Source organism: Capsicum annuum, chromosome 9, assembly GCF_002878395.1.
Source record: "Capsicum annuum cultivar UCD-10X-F1 chromosome 9, UCD10Xv1.1, whole genome shotgun sequence".
Classification (NCBI taxonomy): Eukaryota; Viridiplantae; Streptophyta; class Magnoliopsida; order Solanales; family Solanaceae; genus Capsicum; species Capsicum annuum.
In genome coordinates, this window is record NC_061119.1 from 127,041,700 (window position 1) to 127,065,537 (window position 23,838).

Genomic DNA, 23,838 nt, shown 5'->3' on the forward strand with positions numbered 1-23,838 from the left:
GCATGAAAACTGGTCGCAGTAACCCAATTTTCAATAGATGTGGTATGAACCGCAAGGGTGAGTGCATGGCAGGTAGTGATGCTTGTTTTAAGTGTGGCATGTCTGGCCATAGGATACGAGAATGCCCATTGGTTGTGCATAAGGGTAAAGATATTCGCCAGCATGGTTAAACGAACTTCTTATCAGTTCCAGTAGGTCGCTCGATTCAATAGGGTGCCACTTCTTGAGCAACCACTGGACAACATCAGAAAATGCTTTATGCCTTTTAGACTCGACAAGATTAGGAGGGCTTTCTAGATATGGTTGCCTGTATGTTGAATGTATTTCATCTTCATGTTTATGCATTATTAGACCCCGAAGATACACTTTTCTTTGTAACTACCTTATAGCAGTAGATTTTGGTTTTTATCCTAATATCCTAGTATATCCCTTCTTAGTTTCTACTCCAAACAATAGTTCCATCATATCCAGATGGGTATACGAAAATTGACTAATGCGATATCCAAATAGATCACTTTGATTGATCTTGTGGAGTTAGACATGACTGGTATTGATATTATTATGGATTGGCTCCATTTTTACTATACTTTAGTTTACTATCGAAATACATTTGTTTAGTTTTAGTATCCCAATGAGCCAATCTTAAAGGAAGAGGTAGTAATTCAGCGCCTATAAATAGGTTTGTCTCTTTCCTTAAGGAAAAAAAAGTAATTTCCAAGGGGTGCATCCATTATTTTGTCTGAGTCAAAGGATCATATTTTGAAATTATAAGTTTTGAGTCACTTCTAGTAGTGAATAAATTTCTAAAAGTCATTCTACAAGATCTTCCTAGATTTACTCCCGAGAGGAAAATTGACTTTGAAATAGATCTCCTTCCAGGTACCCAGCTTATCTCAATTCAACCTTATAGAATGGCTCTATCCAAGCTTAATAAATTGAAAAGGAAATTGAAAGATCTCTTAGATAAGGATTTTATCAAGCTGAGTGTCTCTGTATGGGGTGCTCTAGTTCTATTCCTGTGCAATAAAGAACGTTCTCTCGGAATATATAAACATTTCTGAAATAATCTGTAAACTAAATTATTAAAATTTGATAACTGAATGACTAGTAATCTGTATGCTTTGATGAAGAAAACCTGAAATGAATTTTGGAATGAATACTACACTGAGACTGTAGGAGGTATCATATAAATATCATACCCCAATCTGAGCTAATCGGGGTCAAACCTGTAACTCCAATTGGAAGGGTATTAGTACCATTTCACGGGTACTTACACTGGTTGTGTGGATCCACTAAACTAATGTCCCAAAGGGCCAGAGTATTAAGCCTAACTAATTGGTGACCACCGAGAGAAATTCAAGTATATGCTAATGGGTGACTCCTCATATCCTATGTTGACTATGTAGTTCTAGAATACAGGGACTTCTACTAACGACTTTACCTAACTGGCAGGGAAGTCGCTATCCCTGCATTTACTCGGTGCTAAATCCTACTCCCAACTAAACTAATACTAATTATTGGATTGAACTAAGCTTAACTAAACAAATAACTGTGTATGATAACTAATTGAATGACAATGCTCATGGTTTGCCTGAAATCATTATGAAGTTACTAAAATTATGTAAAAAATTAAGTATCGGGTGTTCATAAACCACTAGCATTGAATGGAAATAACAATGCTCACATATAAAGCTTTAAAAACCATAGTAGGGGATCATTGCTCAAAAACCAACATTTAGACATTTAAACAAACACATGAGAGTCATCAACTTGCACATCGGAATATGATATACATGCAAAAACAAAATGTGTGCATGACTAAATTCATAAGTTGGGGATTTAACATGAAATCAATAGAATAAGACATGAAAAGTTATAACTCAAAGCATGAATAGATTAATTTACTTAGAAACACTTGTAGACATGAAAAAGTTCATAATTCAATATTATAACATGAAATTCAATTGGATACATCATGGGAATAAAAACTTAAAGCATGAGATAACCTAACTTTTCATGAGAAAATCCTTGGACATGAATTTAGTTAAATTACTAAGGAAATAATGATTTATATTCAGCTTGAACATATGATACTTCATAAACAGAAGGAAAAGTTCATATCTTTAATTAAAGAAAAGCTAAGGGATCCATGGATTAACTCCCACATACCTTAAACTTCTTAACATAGGAAAAAAACACCATTCTTGAAGCTTTCTTGAAGATTCTTGAACGTGGAAAACTTGGATTCTTGTTTTCTTAGGGGAAAAGGAATTGAATTTGTTTTTAGAGAAAGGGGAGGGTTTTTCTTGGGAGGGATTTGGCGAAGAAGTGCCAATAATGACTTAAAATATACCACAAATCATGTTATGAAGGATTGGGTTGAGGTGGGAAAAGATCCAATTGCCCCTCAATCATTTAAACCAAAAATTCTGGATGCAACTATGTCACAACGACGTGGTCTTATCACGGTCGCTTACTAGTTCTCACAAAAATATTTTTAACTTTTTGCTCGGGTATCAGATTAAGGAAAAATTGGTATCGTTGGAAAGATAATTAAATTATCTAAATTTTAATTTGTCTTGTGCTGAAAAATTACATATTTGTAAAAAGGTATACACATTCAAAGTTTACCCTTGTAGGATCAAACACCAAACATTGGACGAATCAAAAGCTCTTAGCTCAACTTTGTTCCAAGTGATTTCTATGGACATTTTTCACCTCATAAGCACTTTACATGCTAGGATAAAGATTATGACACATGCATTCAAATAATAAATCAAGAATAGGAAACAATACCTTCATCGCAGCATAGTATATGTGCCAATGGGAATAGTACCACGATGGCGCTATTATGGTGAATTTCTTGTTCGTGATCCAAACATTACCCAATCCTCGTCCGAAAAATTCGAAACTTCTCTAAGACATAATTCTTACAACCCTGAACATGAATTAACTCAAAATCTAATGTCTTGATGTTGGAAAGACCGAAATGAAAATCTATGAAGTTTAGGAGTCTTGAAAATGGCTACGTCCCTAATACTTAATGAAAATTTCAATACTTAAGCCCCTTAAGTATGAAACTAAGAGTTGAATCGATCTAGGATTATTATGGGGTATTAAAATATCTCTCCCTTGTGAATATTTGTCCTCGAATAAGACTGGTTAGATTGAGAGTACTATACTAAAGTAAGTGAGATAATATACAGAACATACATAACTTGAAAGACGATCATATAACTGAATCTAAAACATGATAAATGAACTGAATACAAGGAACTGAAATGATTTCTTGAATACATGTAATGATATGAGAATGGTTGTAAGGCTGAGATAGAAATGATAGATTAAATTTATGAATAACCATTACCTCCAGCTCGATCTGGTTTCGTTAAAAAAAATGAGATATTTAGGACATGAAAACTTGGGGTATTACAGCATCTCCCCCTTGGGATTATTCATCCCCCAAATAATACTAACTTGGCTGAAATACTAAGGAAAGTTTGACATAATGCACAGGACACTTACGAACCGAATCATGACTGAATATCTGATTATGAAACATGATTCGTGCAGTCAACTGGATTCATAATTACATAGATGCAAACAAATTACCTCCTGGAATGGCCATACTTATGAAACTTCGGATAGTAAGACTAGATCGAAAGATTGAAAAACCATAGAAACTTGTTTGTCTGACTGCTAAACTAAATTGTTGGCTATACGGACTGAATTATGCTGAAAGCTTACATTAAACAACACATTCCACTTCAAAACTGCACTTAACTTAAGGCTACTTAAAATATTCACATGGGCACTTATAATTCTACCTACTGAAGTCTGAGCTAAATAAATTCTCTCACTATGTTCAAGCCTACTCAAATCGATAAAGTGCACACACAATACTATAATAATAGTCTGAATCATGAATCCGACACACCATGTATTTTCACAACTCCTTTTATCATGAATAATTCTTATTACCACTTCAAAAACTATATTCAACCTCTTACTAGACATTCACTAACGTGCAATGCATTCATCCATATATATACAGACACGACACTCAAGCCTAGCTTCATAACCACATATACACTTCTAAGAAAACACCCATAAAAGCATATTTCTCATATCCTCCAAACCTCTATAACTAACAACTTCCATGCACTACCCTAAGGAAATACACAAAATTTCAACTAACCAGGACATATGTAAAAAACTTGGCCTCAATCTTACTTCACACTTACAGCCTTAGCTAAAATAAGCATACAATAATTTTTCATCAACTAGAAATGTTTACTCTCTCCCATCTCAAAAATTATTCATCATCACTAACTTGACCTAAGGAGAAGTCACTAAAAGGTTAGAACATGAGGACCTTAAGCATAGAAGAATAAATTTGACACTTAACTCAGGCCTAAAGAATAGAGTATCAACACTCTAGATTCATAAAAGAGATCTAAACTGAGGGTATACGTGATATAAACTGAATTTCGCTGATCATTAGGATTGTAGCATGAGTACCTGGAACTGAACATACTATAAAGCATGAATATATGAGTCATGAGCGGCATGACCTAAGTTTGGAGTTCATAATTTCATGGAATATGATTCTTACTACTGAGTAAACTGGAACTCCTCATATAAGGATCTAGAAGCGTACATAATTCTGTGAAAAGTAAACAAATATAAGCTATGATCATAGGGATGACCCGTAATGCATTAGTAGATGTCATGATGACTAAAATATGTTACTTTGCACTGAGACAAGAATGGGTTGGGTATCTTCCTTTCTTACTGTTGTTCTACAATACACTGGCATCACTTCTAGAATCTGAGAGTCTGACTTGGTTACTTGTTCTATCATTTTTCTCTTAGCTTTAATCCATCATTATAAGTCTGTAAACCACTTTTCTCTAAAGTTTGGTATATGAAAAAACACCACTATAATAAGTTACCGCTAAAAGACTACACCTAAGAGTGTAAAACCCGCTGCTAGTACTTTCTTCTGAGATACAACTCATAACTTATAAATCCCCAATAGTCATGATATAATAACTTAAACACTAATTAACTTAGAATTCTTAGGAGTATCACCACACCTTGAGTTCACATTATCTAGAATTTCAAATCTTCATTCTATTAGCTCAATTATTGAAGATTCAATCATAGATTCTAATACTTAACATGGATATTCCCAAACTTTTAATGGACCATAATAACTTCCATCACACCACCATACCAAACAATTACCATATAGCCCATAACTTATCTCATAAGAACATCATACACTACATAGCCTCATTCACACTTAACAACTCAAGGATACTATCTAAGTACGCACATTGTTAAAACTTAGAAATTATACAATCCCATAGCACCTCGGTTACATCTCTAGGTTATACGCACATCATCATACTTAATTTCAAATCAATAAACTTAAATTCTTGTATACATTATTTCAAGCCTACTGGTTCACTTTTCATACAACTAACCCCATGGATACATAATCTACTAAATCCAGATCAACGCTATCCACACTTTACCATTGCTAAACTTCTAGGTTTCATGCTTCTAACTCTAGATCATATATTACAATAGGATTCTGAGAAGAGATCTAAAAGAACACCGGACTTTGGCTTAATTTATGATTTTCATGAACATGAAGGAAATACTTTATAATTTGGAACATAAAATAACTATTAGGATCCTTTGAGCCTGCGTGCAATCCCATAACTGTTTATGGAGACTACTTGAGAAAGATCTATCTTTAAGGATTTGATCTTGACTACTTCTGTTGCCTCAAAAATAAGGTATAGTTGGCACAAATGGATGACGTGAGAATCCATGTAAGTTTCTTAGAAAACACTTTTGATGCACGATCTGAGACATAAAAAAAGGAAAAGTTTTCTTAAATGCCCTGTAGCCTCTGACATAAAAGTAAAGACTTCTCTGTACCGTTCAGCAAAACTCTACTAGATACAACTCCGTCAACATGCTGGGATACTTGGACTCTGTGCTCTGATACCAAGTTTGTCACGACCCGCGACTACCCCTAGTTATAACACGGTGCTTGGAACCGTAAGTGATCCTTAGCTAACTCATGAACTAAATTATTAATATATTAAATAACAAGTTTTTCTGTGTAGAAATATAATCATGAAAAAATATGGGAAGAATTATAATACTAGTATATTTTACAATCTAATAAAACTAAAGAGAACTAAAATTACTTGATTGACTCTGACTGACATCTATGAAGTTTCTACTTTACTGACTATAGATAGCTAGGGCATGACTCCAACTACAACTAATCAATACATATGAGTAATAAAGTAATGTACATGAAAAACATCTAACTGAAGTCCCCAAAATAGGAGAACTCATCACCTACTGACTAGAATCTCCAACTGCCTGATCCTGATATATGGGCTATAACTGGTACCTACATTATGAAAAAATGTAGCCACATAGACATATATATAGATCAATACTTTTGGAATGTACTAAGTAAGCGAGGGTGAATGCAATAAGTAAAACTAATTTCATACATTATCTGAAATCATGTTGCTAAGTATAGGTAGGCTCACTAAGAGGCTAAAATAAACTAAAAGTTAAAATGTCTTAAAACATGTATAACAAATATAATTTGATAAACTGGTTAATCACTACACTTAGTTTCTTAAAAATTTACTTTTATAATATAAGTAGAACTAAAGATGAAAAATAGTAAAAAGATGGGTATTGTATGAATACAATGTCAGAAACTATGGGGTAGAAACTGAAATAACTTAAGGGTCTAAATTTACAAATATATTGAGCATGAACACATGAAACTATAATATCTTAGAATTCAATACCATGCATATATATATTTATGTATATTTCTGAAGTAATCTGTAAACTGAAATACTAAAATCTGATAACTAAATGACTGGTAATATGTATGCTTTGGTCAAGCAAACCTTAACTAAATTCTAGACTGAATACTATACTGAGACTGTGGGAGGTATCATATAACTGACACGCCTCAATTGGATATAATCAGGGTCTAACTGGTAACCCTTGTTGGAAGAGTGTCAGTACCGTGCCATGGGTACTAACACTGGCTGTATGGATCTACTAAATTGATGTCTCGAAGGACTAGGGTGTCAAGCTTAACTAATGGGTAATCCCTGAGAGGATGTCAAGCCTAAATTGATGGGTGACTCCTCATATCCTATGTTGGGTACATAGTCCTTAATTTCATAGACTACTACTAACGACTCTGTCTAATTGTCGGGGAAGCCACAATCACTTTTTTCGCTTGGGGCTAAATCCTACTCACAACTGAACTAACACTGATTACTGGATTAAACTATGCTTAACTAAACAACAACTATTTATGATAACTGACTCAATAAGAAAATGCTCATGGTTTATTGAAAATAATTCTGAAGATACTAAAATTATGCAAAAAATTAGGTATCAGGTGTTCATAACCCACTAGCACTGAATGGGCGATTATTACTCAAAACCTAACATTTAGACATATTATCAAATATATGAGAGTCATGAACTTGAACAATAGAATATGATATACATGCGAAAAAAATATTAGTACAAGCCTAAATTCATAAGTTGGGAATTTAACATGAAATCAAAGGAATAGGACATGGAAAATTGCGACTCAAAGCATGAATAGATTAACTCACATAGAAACACTTGTAGACATGGAAAATTTCATAATTCGATATTATAATATAAGTTTTTTCAAATTACTAAGGAAATCATGATTTATATTCATCTTGAACATATGATACGTCATAAACAAAAGGGAAAGTTCATATCTTTAATCAAAGAAAAGATATTTGGGCTCTTTGGGTGAAAAGAGACCCATGGATGAACTCCCACATACCTTGAACTTCTTAACTTGGGAAAGAAATATCATTATTGATGTTTTCTTGGAGATTCTTGGACTTGGGAAACTTGGGTTCTTGAAATCTTAGAGAAAAAGAAATTAATTCTGTTCTTGGGGAAAAGAAAGGGTTTTTCTTGAGAGGAATTTGGAGAAAAGGGGCCAATAACGACCTAAAATATGCCCAAAATCATGTTATGAACGATTGGGTTGAGGAGGGAAAATACCCAATTACCCCTTAATCATTTAAACCCAAAATTCTGGATGCAACTATATCACCACGACGCGGTCTTATTGTGGTGGCTTACTGATTCTAAGAAAAATGATCATAACTTTTTACTCGGGTATTGGATAACGGAGAAATTGGTATAATGAGAAAGCTAATTCAATTATCTACAATTTGGTCTGTCATGATCTAAAAAATTCCACATATGTCAAAAGTTATATATGTTCAAATTTGACCCTTGTAAGATTGAACTCCAAAGTTTGGATGAATCATAGGCTCTTAGCTCATCTTTGTTCTAAGTGATTTCTATGAACATTTTTTCCCTCATAAGATCTTCAGATACTAGGATAAATATTATGACACGTGAATTCAAATTATAGATCAAGAACTAGACACAACACCCTCACCGCAATACGGTATATGTGCCAACGGCAATAGACCGTAATGCGATGCTATCACAGTGACTCACTAGATTTGTGATCCAAACATGACCCAATTCTCATCCAAAAATTCCAAAACTTCTCCAAGACATACTTATTACACCCTTGAACATGGATTGACTATAAACCTAACGTCTCGGGGTTGGAAAGATCAAAATGAAAATCTTTAAAGTTTATGGGTCTTGAAAATGGTTAAGTCCCTAATACTTAGTGAAAATTTCAAGCCTTAAGCCCCTTAAGTATGATACTAAGAGCTAAATTGAGCTAGGATTAGTACGGGGCATTACAATTTGTTCGACCAACATCAAGGTGCAAACTTTTTTTCTAAGTTAAATCTTAGATTCGACTCTTATCATCTCAGAGTTAGAAAATATAACATCCCAAAGACAACATTTAGGACTCGGTATGTAATTTATATATGTAGTTATTTCATTTGGACTAATGAATGCTTCTACAAATTTTATGGACATGATGAACAGGGTGCTCAAGCAGTACTTGGGCATGTTTATTTTAGTCTTCATAGATGACATCCTCATTTATTCTTAAAGTAAGGGTGAACATCCCAATCGCTTGAGAAATGTCTTGCAGACTCTTAAAGACCAACGACTATTCTCTTACTTTAACAAGTGTAAATTCAGGTTGACATCAGTAGCGTTCCTTGGTTATATCATTTCTAGTGAAGGCATTCGAGTTGATCCTTAAAAGATTAAAGCAGTAAAGAAGTGGACTAGACCTATTTTTTCATTAGACACTAGGAGTTTCATGGGCTTAGCCTGTTACTACAGATGTTTTATTGAAGAATTTTAGTTTATTGTTTCTCCTATGTCCAGACTAACTCAGAAAAACGTTAAATTTTAGTGGTTTGATTCCCACAAGAAGAGTTTTAAGGAGATGAAGACTCGACTTATCTCCACCCTAGTTTTGACTCTACTAGAGAGTTCAAATGGTTTCATGGTATATTGTAATACTTTTAGAGACAGTCTTGGTTGTGTGTTGATGTAGCAGGGCAAGGTTATAGCATATTCCTCTAGACAACTGAAGCCTTATGTGAATAACTACCCAACTTATGATCTCAAGGTTCTAGCAATTGTCTTTTCCCTAAAGATTTATAGATAGTATCTCTACATGGTTCATGTTAATGTGTTCACTGATAAAAAGAGTCTTCAGTATATTTTTTATTGGGAATTTCTAGATCTTCACCAAATTAGGTGGCTAAAGTTGCTGAAGGATTATGATATGAGTGTGTTGTTTCACTGTGATTTGTTCAAAAGAGTCTTCCATTAGTTTTTGGATTTGTTCATTATTGTGTTCATAGATGATATTCTAGTGTACTCTAAGAGCTAGGTGGATCATGTTGATTACCTCCCTATTGTGTTGCATACCCTGAAGGAGCAACAGTTGTATGCCAAATTTTTGAAATATGAATTCTAGTGGAACGTTGTAATTTTTTTTTGTTAAGTCATATTTAGTGAAGGGAGCATGGTGGATCAGTAGAAAGTTGCAGTGGTTAAGAGGTGGCTTAGACCCACGACTCTAACTGATATTCAATGCTTCTTGGCTATACCTGGTTATCATAAAAGGTTTGTAGAAAATTTCTCTTCTATAGTTGCCTCGTTGACTAAGCTGACTCAGAAGGTAATGTTCTTGTGGTGTGATGCTTGTGAGGGTAGATTTTAGAAAATGAAAAATAAGCCTACGTTGAATCTAGAGTTGACTTTACCTGAAGGCATGGATGGATTTATTGTCTATTATGATATATCTCGTGTGGGCCTTTGTTACATCCTGATGCAGCATGGCAAGGTAATAGCTTATTCCTCAAAACAATTGAAGGTGCATGAGAAGAATTAACCAACTCATGGCTTAGAGCTATTGGTTATAGCATTTGTGCTAAAAATATGGAGTCACTATTTGTATGGAGTGTATGTGGATATCTTTTCATATAATATGAGCCTGCAAATATATTTACTCAGAAAGAGCTGGACATTAGGCAAAGAAGATGGCTTGAGCCGTTCAAAGATTATGAAATAAGTCTTCACTACCATCCAGGTAAAGATAATGTGGTTGTTGATACACTTTACAGGTTATCCATAGGGATTCTAGCTTATGTTGATAAAGGGAAATAGGAGTTATTAGGAGATATTCACCATTTGCTAACCTTGGAGTTTATCTCTTGGACGATGAGGATGGTGGTATCGTTTTACAGAAGGTGGCACAATCATCTCTTGGTTTGGAGATTAAGAAAAATTAAATGTTGAATCTTATTTTAATGAGGATCAAGGGTGATATAAGTGGGCAAAAAGTGATGAACTTTGAGATTTGTAGTGATGGTACCTTACGCTTCCTAGGGAGGTTATGTGTTCCCGATATAGATCATTTATGAGAGAGGATCTTTGCTGAGGCACATGAGTCCCACTATGCTATTTATCCTGGTTCGACAAAAATGTATCATAACCTTAAGAAAATGTATTTGTTGAATAATGTGAAGCAAGATGTGGCTAGTTTAGTGGAAAAGTGCATGGTATGAGAACAAGTAAAATTTGAGCACATATGGCGCATCGGATTGTATCAGGAATATTAGTTGTTTGTGTAGAAGTGGGAGGTGATAAATATTGATTTTGTTGGTGGCCGCCATTTGTCTCAGAATCAGTTTAATTTGATTTGGGTCATTATAGATAGGATTACTAAGTCTTCCCACCTTTTGCTAAGGAGGATTAATTTTTTGGCAAAGGATTATGCAAGGATGTACCTCTAAGAGATTGTGAAGTTTCCCAGGGTGTTGTTTCTATCATCTCGTATCATGGTACGCAGTTCTCATTGCATTTTTTAAAATTATTTCAGAAAGGCTTTGGGACCAAGGTGAGTCTTAATACAACTTTCCACCCGAATTCAGATAGGCAAGCAAAAAGAACTACTCTGACATTAGAAGAAATGCTTAGAGCCTGCGTGATTAACTGTGGTGGTAGGTGGGATGAGCATTTACCCCTGTTAGAGTTTGCATATAACAATGGCTACCACTTTAGAAATAGAATGGCTCGATTTAAGGCCATTCATAGTAGGAGGTATAGGTTCCCTATTAGGTGGTTCAAGGTTGGTGAGGTGAAAATATTTGGTACAGATTTTTTTTACTAAGCTATGAAGAAGGTGATAACAATTTGGGATTGGCTTAAACCTACCCAAAGTCACCAGAAATCCTATATGAATACAAGGCATTGAAAGTTAGAGATTGAGGTTGGGGATAGGGTGTTCTTGAAGGTTTCTCCCATGAAGGAAGGGATTCGGTTTGGGAAGAAGGGGACACTTAGTCCCTGTTATGTTGGGCTGTACTTAGTTTTGATAAGGGTGGGTAATGTTGCATATCAATTGGAGTTGCCCTCTATTTGATCTCTATTCACTCGGTGTTCCATGTATCTATGTTGAGAATGTGTGTGGTTGATTCATCGTAAATTATTCCTATTAAGAATATTGGTGTCTAGGATTCCTTGTCTTATGAGGACGTCCTGATTAAAATCTTGGATCGGTAGGTTCATCAGTTACAGACATAGGACGAGCTTTGCTAAAGGTTCTATGGGAAGAACCACAAGGTGGAAGAGTCTACTTGGGAAACTAAAGAGGACATGAAGTCCAAGTATATATTATCATTTTCTGCTTAAGAAGATCATGCGTAAGATATGTGTTACTCTTAATATCCTTATTTTCTAACTTAGTTAAAGGTCAGAGTAGAGTGGTTTGCGGTTTGATCATGCTAGTCAATCCTTGTCCAATCATTCGGGGATGAATGATCCAAGTGCGGGAGAATTGAAACACACTGGGTTTTGGCCCTTAGAAATTTCTGCAGTTTTGATCTCACTGTACTTCTAGTGACTCATTATACGAGTTATATGGTGTGGGTACGGGTAAGGTGACCCTAGACGTAAGGAGTCCAGTGAATGGTGGTTGGGTTTTTGTTAGGGTTATGACTAAGTGGTATGGGTCATTAGGTATAGTGATGGTTCGTTAAGACAATCCTTCATCAAATTAGACACTTAGTGACTTGACCTGGCTCTGAGTACAAGTGGCTAAATAAGAGCCATAAGGATAAGGAATGAGTGGTATAGTTGGATTGTATGTTGTCTAGTGTTAATCCCTGTAGATTATGCCTTGGGTACAACTAGGCCATACGAGTCGTATGGTTTGGTAATAAGTAGGATCAGGTAGTCGTATGGTGGACCATGTGTGGGAGATAAACTCACTGTATTAGTGATGACTTAATGGTATGAGTCGTATGTTGTTGTTCGAGTCACAGGATTGACTCGTAACTTCCTATGGTATTTTTACAATTTTAATTTGGGGGAAGTTTGGATATTTTCCCTTTTTACACTCCCTTAAATACCACAACTTAAAACACCATCTAGGAATTTATTAATTGATTATTCCCAATCAAATACTATTAAAATCTCTCTTAAACTCTTGGTTTAAGCAAAAGCTAGGGTTTCATAAAGATAATCAATTAAGGATTTCAAGGGGGTTTTTCTCCATCTTACTAAGTGTCTAAGGCATGTTACTCCTCCCTCATTGTTATTTTATAAAGTGTATGACTTCTAATGTTTGGTTTTCATGGAATTATTATGGGTTTGCTACAAAGGTTGGGGTTTTGGATGTTCTTGGTTAAATAATTTTTCTCATTGTTTAATTATATTTTATTTCAACATTTTAGTGTGTCTTTGACATTTTGGTATTCATGTCAATGGTAAATGAATTTTGGTAAATTATGGATTCCCCTATTTGCTTGGTTATGATTTTGAAAATTATGTACCCTCAACATGTTTGTTAAAATACCAATGAGAATGATTTTTGTCACATAGTTTGATTATCCTTGGAATATTGAATTGCATAAATTGTAAACGGAACATGAATTGATTTTGGTTTGATTTCAATGGATTTGGAAAGGCCTTTGTGGCCATGGTTTGATTATAGATGGTTTTTGTAAATTGGAAAATACGGAGTCTAATTTGGTTGAATGGTTTATAAGGCGTGGTTGGAATAAACTTGCAGGCTCTAATTTGGGTAAGACGATACCGATTGTTAATTCCTAAGAAAGAACTCGTTGGTAAATAGTTGTGAATGTGTAATTTGTTTTAATATAGTCTTAAAGGGGGTTGTGTATCAAAGCCATGGAAGGTTGATGATACAGGTGGATCAATACGAGAAACTCATGATTGCCGATGTCATGTTTGGTCATGGTGACCGTGTACATGATTTTACACTTTCAAATGGGAGAGATTAACCAATATAGATTGTGGGTAGACATTTAGGACGGCATAGCTATATAGTCAAAGTTAATGTTTTAAATGAATAATAAACCTTGTTCCTTACAAAGGCACAGTATATATGTATATATGTGATTGCATTTGGTTATTTGATTGGGTTTGGAATAATGGCATTATCTTATGTTCATCCCTGAGTACATGCTAGAGTTCACTCTGCTAACCGTCTCAAGGATCTATATCCCCATGTGATGCAAGAACCATCCATACTACCATTCGTCCTACTCATTTACTTGGATTCAAGGATAACTTCGAGTCATATTGAAGTGGTGAGCTTTTATACTCCGGAAGACTCCATTTCTTCCTATAGACTTTTCATTTTTTATTCTTTCTTGAATTTTTCTTTTGGATATGGTCATGGGCTTGTCTTGACCGGATATTCTTTTATTCTGATTAGAGGATTTATCAGACTACTATGGGCATGGGCGATGTAGGTATTGGTGTCAACCTTGGTATTAGGTTTGGCATTAGAGCTAGCACCGATTGGATATTTGATTGAGGTTGTTGGATTATGATTATAGACTTCGTTTAATTTCTTTAAATTATTATTGTTCTATCTTATTATGTTTGAAATTCATCCAAAAAAGGGGGCAGGGTGGCTACGGTTGGGTATTGGAGGTGGTCTCTGGTCCTGGTTTTATTTCAGATGCCTGACACCACTAAGCCCTTGTTTGGGTTGTGTCATACACTTGCACACCTTTTTTCCGTTTATAGCTTTCATATAATTGCCCTAAGTCATTTTTAACTTTTTATAGCATCAGTTCAATTATAGCTTAGTTCATTTTGTTTTCAGAGCTAATTCTCTATTTCAGAGTCTTCGCTCGTAAGAATTAGCTATAAGGTGTTAACTTTTGGTTAAAAAGTTGACAACCTTCTATGCCAATTCTAACAGTTCCATCAGCTCCGTGTCACGACCCGATTTATGAGTCATTATGGAACGTACTTTATCCCATAAGTAGACAAATCAAACCGTATCCTGAAGCAATAAGTAATGGGCTGATTTTGTGGATAATGGCCTTAAAGCCGGAAATCAGCAATTATAGACTTATAACAATAATAAGGCAATCAAGATAGTCTCAAGGATAGATAAAACACCAATAACCATCACATTACCTAGTAGTGTCATTACAAGAGCTACTACAAAAGGAACATGATTATTGAAAGGGTAAAATACAAATTTTTCTTGAATAATGAAGGACTAGTCATAGATAATAGAAAGCAGAAGGGGCAACTGCAACACTGAGAATTCTACCTATCCCAGAAATAAACTCAACACTAACATCACATCAACGACAACTACTAGTACTTGGATCTTCACAAAAAATGTACAGAAGTGTAGTATGAGTACCAAAACCGCAGGTAATTAATAGGAATCATTGGTCAACTGAGCTAAATAATCATATACAAACGATAAAGATGCAAGATAAAAAAGCTAAGTCATGGTAGAAGGGAAAACCTGAAAAATAAGCTCCAACATTGTAAATAAATAACAGAAAGAGACATGATATGAAAAAAAAATATAATTAATACTACAAGACTAGCCCGCATAATATTGTAAGTGCAGAAAAATAAATAACCCAACATGGCCCCCTATAAGCTCGGGGGATGAAATCAAAAGAATGTAACTAATCGAAAATCCATAACTTTACCGAATTACAACTATAATTATGAAACCATTCATATCGTATCATATTGTAATTAAACTTTAAATGTCTAACTCAAATCGGAACTCAATAGCTTCAACAACATAACATTATTTGTTGAACTTGAACTGAAACTCATAATATTATTATCATCATCAATTGCCGAACATAAATCGAAACTTAACATCAATAAACCACTAGGTTCTACCCAGTGTTAGCACTAACTCCCAAATATAAAACAAAAATAATTATCATGTGTTTAAACTCCTAAAAGTCTAAAATAAACATTTTTTCAAATGATATATCATTCATATTTAGGTTTGAAAGAGCTAATATGAATCTTGGTCTAAGATGGGCCAGAGGGGCCTACTTCTAATCGCCAAAATCTGTTCTAAGGCAAATTCTACTTCGGAGTAGGCTAATGTATCTAAAGTGACTTCTAGATATTAAATAATCCCTAAAATAGAAATTCTACCTAAATTATGAGAAATTAAGTCAATTATACCTAGTCTCGATGCTTCCAAAATATCCAAAACAATCCATATAATCCTAATATTTTCAATCATACCTCCAATACTTAAATCCCATTAATATATAGCATAATATAATAATTATACTGCGAATCAGCTCAATCTATGAGGAAGGTAAACCTAGTATACTTGAACATCGATGAAAAACCCTAAGAATCCACTAGCCATCAAATTTTTTTTTCAAAAAGCTTCCATAAGATGCCAATCTAACAAAATCACAATCTAGTAATCCAAATAAAAAAATAAAGATACCCATATTTCACTATTATGCTATGGGTCTAAAATTATCTAAAAGTCCCATGTGGGGCTCATTTGTGGAATCGTACTTTTGAAACTGAAAACATATCCCGCTATGCGCAAGGAGCATTTACCCTACAAAAATGGGTGAATTTCAAGCTTAAATGGTGCTACACTCACCCCATCAATATTTTACGGATTTTTGATAAGTTGATGGATTTAATATATAAATGGATCGAAACTTACCATGAATTTGGAAAAGGAATGGATAACTTAAGTTCACCAAAGCTCAAAAATGACCCACCAATGATTTCCCAAACTTTTACACTCTCCAGGGTTATCTATTCTTTGAATTGGTTAACAATGGGAGAAAGCAGGATAAGTGGTTTTTTATAGGATTCTTAGGTGCCTGGGTGTCACTTTAGCACCATTTTGGTTCTACACAGATACTTCTTAAGTGATACCCACACTGATTAAGCACCCATTGCTTAAGAAATGATAAGTCATCTTAAGTTATTCTTAGCTAGGCCAGCCTGACTAATTATGTGATCGACTTAGTGCTCTAGTAGTTCTTCGATAAAGCTACCCACAAGGGATCTTAAGCGCTGCATCAGCTAAAAGATTAACATTATTTTGAGTTTCCACCAACCCTTAGGGATTCATTTAGAATCTTGTATATGAAATCAAACTATTCTACCCTATAAAATTTGATTTTCCAGACCCAATGGCATAGTAGAAATTTCCATCCAAGGTCGTTTTAATGGAAACAAGGTCCCACACCTGTATGCCATTTTTCTTAACTTTTGACCAATATCCTAATATGAGTTTGGGAGTCGTGGGACTCGGATGAAGGATCCACATAGTCTAAAATTAACATTCCAGAGCTGTTGGAATTGCCATAATTGGCCTAAAAGTTCATTTGAATAAAGCATTCACCAAGTAGCCATTTTGAACCAATGAAAACTTCAAAATAGGGAATTGACTCTATAACCTAAATAAACTTCCTAGTAATTAAACTGTCAACTCCATAAAGTCATAAATAACTTATGACGGCTGTAGGAAACCTCTAATGGTGAAAATGAGGAAAAATACAGAAAATGATCTGAAAGGTTATTACAATATTCACAACTATGATAATTTTTTTCCATGAAAGCAAAGGATTTGGATTTTCCTGAAGGCTCGAACAGGTGAGGATACTTGCTTCACATTTTTCTCTTGATTTCCCAATTAGCCCTCTTTACTGGGTGGTGCCTATACTGAGCCTTAACCTTTGTTATATCTAGCGTGCAACCTCCAAATATCACTAGCTAATATGAGCATGAAATTCTCCACAAATATCAACAACTCAACTAGTGTACTATCATCGCATATAAGATTGATCAGGTACGTATTACTGAAACATAGAAATATTAAAAACCAAATGAAGAATAATAAATCCTGAGGATAAGGCTAACTCATAAACCACCTCACCATATGCCAAGAATCTCAAATGGTCCAATATGTAAAGGACAGAGCTTGCCATTCTTACTAAACCTCATCACACCCTTCACGAGTGATACACAGAGGAATACCCGATAAACAACATTAAATTGCAATGCATAAAGTCTATGATCTGCATAATCTTTCTACATACTCTTTCTTTCTTTCAACTTATCTTGAATCACCCTTATCCAGCGATTCCTAATGTAGGTCAAAAAGGTCTAATGTAGGAGGTCTCAAACCAACCAATAAGAAAATGAAATTGACTACCATAAAAGGGCTAAAATGTACTATTTGAATACTCAAATGGTAGATAGTATTATGTTCAAACTCTTCCAAATCCAATTATTTCTCCCACGGTTCCCATAATCTAGAACAGAAGCTCACAGTATATCCTCGAGGACCTTAATAGTCCATTCTGACTACCCGTTAGTCTGAGGATAGATGACTATACTAAGATCTACCTAAGTACCTAAATACTCATGAAAAACTCTCCAAAATCTAGAAGTGAACAATGAAAATCTTAGGTGGATTTATGCACCTAAGTGTTGTTATAAACACATACATAGCCTAGTTTTGAGGATGTCTCATGTGCGTAATGAGGTAATGTTTGTATAAATTAGCATCTATGTTTTTATATATGTGTTTTAAATGTTTAATATGTGTTCCAAATGATTTTGGAATCAAAATATTAAGTTAAAAATGAAACGCAAAAACTAGTACTCTTAGCTTGAGTTGTGTTCCTTTCTAGTTCATCGCATTGGATTCTATGTTGTTTAAAGCTATAATTTGTGGTATTTGATGTTATTACATGATTTATAAGTTGAAAAATATAATAAATAAATGATGTAATCACTGTCAATTAAGATTAAAAGTCACCACAAAGGTTGGATATGAAGGGAAAACGGAATGGACTAAAATTGACAAATTCTAGAATGTTTGGACACATTGGCGTGCTATGCTTCCTACATGGCGCGATAAGGGAACGGAAATCCTATGGATTCATTGTGAATTTTCCAAAATAGTATCCCTCTATGATATTGGCATGCCATGGACCTTATCATACGCGATAAGGGCGTGGCACGGAAGATAAAGAAAAATGGGTAGCTCGTTTCTAGTATTAATAGGACACTTAAACTCTTATTTAACCACCTTGGGTGACCTTGGGGAATTGAAACATGATTGATAAGTCTGAAAATAGGGTTTTTCTTTCTTTAATTTAGTTTTCAGTTGGATTATTACAGGGATTATACTAGTTTGATTCTTTTTACGTCCATGAGTGACTACAAGCCCTTTTTTGAGGTTGCGGCCAAGAAAATAGTTAGTCTTGCTTATTGTTATTATAATTGTTTCTTGTTATTGTATTTTTGTTTAACAATCCTAAGGAATCATCAATCATAGAACAAATGTTTATTTCTATTGTGATCCCAAAAGGAGGATTGATAGGATAGAATGGGGCTCATAAGTAATTGGAATGTAATCTTCCAATTTATTGAAGTTGTAAATTTTGTTTTTGACAGGAAAATACCTACCACAGCCTATTTGGTTCATAAAAGAGACAAAATTTAAAGGTTTTTGGTTACTTAAATCCTCGCTTAACAATGTAGTTGTAAGTCTAGGTTAGATAGTTGATTAGAGGCTCGGAAGACTCTAATCATATAATCAACATCGGGAACCACCAACCAAGATAATTAAATTAACCTACAACGTAATATAGCTAAGTGTGATTGTTCGTATTGCCTGGCCCATTGTTTCTTCTCATAATTGTTCAAAACCTTTATTTTCCTATATTGTCGAGTTTACTTTAAGTCTTAACTTTGAAATTCTTTTTTGGTTACATTAGCACTAATTTAAATCATTATTGTTTAACTAGAATTGAATAGTTGTTTAACACTTGTACCTGATAGATCAATACTTTTCTTTCTTAAGTCCACTATATTACTTCGGTAGACCACGTAAATTTGCATTTACCCTTGGGCACAACATGTTTTTTAGAACATTGCCGAGGAGTTATAAATTGGCAACTATCATAGTTTTAGTTTTGCTATTTGATTTCTTAAGCTCTAACCTCTTGATTTTTGCTTCTAAATTTGCAGCCACGTGTTTGAAAATCTAGTAAGCTGGCAAGGAAAAGGGAGCTGGTTGAACCATATCCCAAACATGAGTAATGCTTACTTCAACAAAGAACCAAAATAGTATTTCTCTACCAGATACCACAAATTCAGGAAGAAGAGACCATTCCTCCACCTATGGCTAAAGATCCACCAGCCCGCAGGATAGTTCATGAGGTAGCAGTCCCACTTATGACTGATGTTTCCTCCGCCACCCGCAGGATAACTACAGGACGTATATTTGAGATGAAAGAAAACATTGTACAGATTTTTCCCAACTTTGGGTAGTGCATTATCTTGTCACACAAAGATCCATAAGTTTACTAATAGAATTTGAAGGAGATAAGTACCACGGTCATACCTATGGGTATATAAACTGATTATGTAATGTTGGACCTATTGTTCTTCTCTCTTTTTGTGCAAGCCAAGAAGTGGTTGAAGACAAAGATGGTAGGGTCAATTACTAAATGGGATAACTTGGCCTGGAAATTCCTCAGCCACTTCTTTCCATACAGTAGGACTGCAAGGTTGTGAGCGAGATATTGACCTTCAGACAAAAGTCAATGACAATCTATATCATTCTTGGGAAAGGTTTAAATCACTTCTCTAGACTATCCAACTCTCTAACAGTACAATGAGGTATTAGCTTATACTTTTGTACAATCACTTAACTATGATACAAAAATTTTGTTAGACTCAGTTGTAAGTGGTCAAGGATTGGAGAAAACTTTTGACGAGCCCTATACCTTGTTGAACTGCATTACTCAAGAAAATCCTGACTAACATTATGATATATCCAGCAACTCAGTGAAAAAGGCTACAAGCATGATTAAAGTTGACAGTATTATAGCCTTAGCCTCCCGATTGTCAGCTATGTAGAATCAAAAGATGAATCAATTAAGCAATTGGGTATGAACCAATCTGTAGCTCAAGTTAATGCAGTGCAACAAACTCTAGGTTGTTGTGAGATTTATAGTAATAGTAGGCACTCTGTATACTTGTTTGTAGCAAATCCAGAATCTGTGAACTTTGTAGGTAATGCTCAAAAGCCGAATTATGTTAGTTCTTTCAACCATAAATGGCAGAAGAAGTAAAATTGATCTTAGGGAAATAAAAACCAGTTTAAGCAACAATAATATGATACCTAGGCCAGTAAAATTGCAGAAACTTTGAAGAAGATTTTGGCTAAGCAACAAGAGATGGATACTTAAATAAAAAAATAGCAAGTGTCTTAGAAGTAATTAGAGCAACAGTTGGGGAAATCAGCACAAGAAAAAATACCGGGCCTTAAGTGCTTTGCCAAGTTATAATGAACCTCCAAAGAAAGTTATGGAAATTACTTGAAGGAGTGGTAAGGATCTTAATGACAAGCTTTCAAAGATAAATAAGGAGGTAGATTTAGAGTTAGTTCCAAAACACGTTGCATGGAAAGATATTGATAATTCAAGAAAGAATGAGTACCTAAAATCAAAGGCTATTGAGCATAGGTAGGAAAGTCCACCACCATTATTCTCATAAAGTCTAAAAAGTGCCAAAGAGGATGCTTGTTTGAACATCTTTGACGTGTTTAGAGAACTTTCTATTAATTTTTCTTTGTTAGTTCTTTTGTAAATGATGCATAAGTACGCTATGTACTTGAAGGACGTGGTGACTAACAAGATTATGCTATAGGAAATTCAGACGGTATCACTCATTGAAGAGTGAAAATCTATGGTGATTGAGAAGATGCTCAAAAAGCTTAAGGACCCAGGGAGTTTCACCCTTCACATACAAATTGGTGATAGAAATATCGTCCATGCTCTGAGAGATATGGGGGCTATTATAAAATTAATGCAACTAACAATGTTTAGTACTCTTGGATTGGGGAATCCTAGACCATGCTCTGTTGTTCTCCAGATGGTAGACAAAGCCCAATTCCATCCCAAATAAATTATTAAGGACTTGTTCATAAAGAATAGTAAGTTTTTTTCTGTATTGACTTTATTGTTTTGGATTATGATGCAAATCATAGGGTACCAATTCTTTTGGGATATCCATTCTTAGAAATGGGATAAACCCTGATAAATGTTAAAGAGTGCACTCTTAAAATGAGATTGAAAGACAAAGAGGTGGTTTTCAAAGTTTATAAACTAGTCAATCCACCTTTCCACTATAAAGAGTTATGTATGATAACTACCATAAAAGTGGACTCGGATATGGTGGTAGAACCTAAAATACTAATGAACAATTTAAACAGTCCAATTGAGTTGTCCAAGACATCACCTAAGCCTGAAGTTAATAGAGTTGAGAAGCCTAAGAAGGCTATTATTAAGAAAAATGATAAACTCGAGAATACACACTTAAGAGGTTGGAAACGAGTGAGAATTTGACATCTAAGTAGGAGAAAGAAGATAAAGGAATATGGTTAAGATTTAGTGATATTGGGTTATGTCGTAACACTAAATCAGTTGTTACTTGGGAGGCCACCCAAGTTAAAATAGGAATTTAATTTTCATATTATAGTTTTTACTTCACATATTTTTTGTTTCTGTTGAGTCACAAGAAGATGGTAAGCCTTAGTACCTTACACTTGAGCTAAGAAGCATGTAAAGGACTATGTTTGGGGTCAACTTGACCTCATTGATGTGGAAAAATGCAACTATCTAGGTCTAGAGTCGTCAAAGAGTATTTGTATCCATACTTTTGAGCATACTTTGGGGACAAAGTGAGTTTTAAAATATGGGGTGGGGAATTCCCATGGTTTTGGGTGAAGTGATTCTATAGGATTTAAATTCATAGTTATTTAATTGCTTTTGAGTAAATTTGAAAAATTACTAGAAGATTTCCTTTTTTGTTTTGGTGTTTTTATGGGTGTCAGTAAGTAGGTGCACACATCACCTATCCTGTGATTTTTCTTTTTGGTTATTTTCCATGGAGGCATCCTTTGAACCCAGTATCCCTTTTTATTTTTAGTAGTAAATTTTGAAGTTTTTGTATGTTAGGTAAGTATGATGTTCTTGTTGGTGCTAAGTATTATTACATAATTCACATGGTTTTATATCTGAAAGAATGTGATTGTGTTGAATAACTACTTTTTGTGTCTCCCAAATTCATGGATATGACTATTGAATGTTGTTGGCCTAATATGGAGTTCATGTAAATACTTTGTTGAGAGTATATAAGGATCCTACTTCATTTGAGCATGTGCCGAGTGCCATATAAGGTCTTATATATTCTTTGTTTCTTGTGATATCTAGTAATTTCTTGGTGTGTGCGTACAAATCAAAACAAAGATTGTGGGTTTAGGAGATGGTGTAGGCATTTCTTTGATAACCAAGTTTTATACCCTCTTTTATCTATTCGTGTGCATAATACTAGTTAACCTCGTCGAGCCTTTGGCCTAGATTCTTTTGCAGCTTGATATATAGCCTCTTCCCCTTGTTTGATTGAGCCTAATTTGATCAAAAGCTTCTATGAAATTTAGTTGAAACATTAATGATGTTAAGAAGTTAAAAATTTAAGAAGAAAAAAGTGAAAGTGAATCCCCCAAAATATTAGTTACTGATGTTGAAAAAGTGATATACTGTGGGTAGTAGTAATATCATAAAAGGAAAGAACACGGTGAAAAAATCTAATATAGTGTTTATAATGCATAGTCCCAATTGTGTATAACTAAAGTAACTTAATGAGATGGTGTCAAGACCCGAACCGGGGCCTTGGCCGTGACGAGCATTCCGAACCATGAAGACCCAAAACACCCCTATCTATCTGGTAATCATGCACACAATTCATATGATAAAAGAAATGTGGAAGATGCACAATACTATGGAAACATGGTCATGAGTCCAATGAAATCAATAATGGGAAATAATGTCCCACAACATCTATCGGCATCTAAAAACCATCGGCAAAATCTCTAACACATGACTAAAAAAAACAACTGTCTGAAAACTGGGACAAGGCCCCCAGTAGACCCAAAACTATTAAATGATAAAT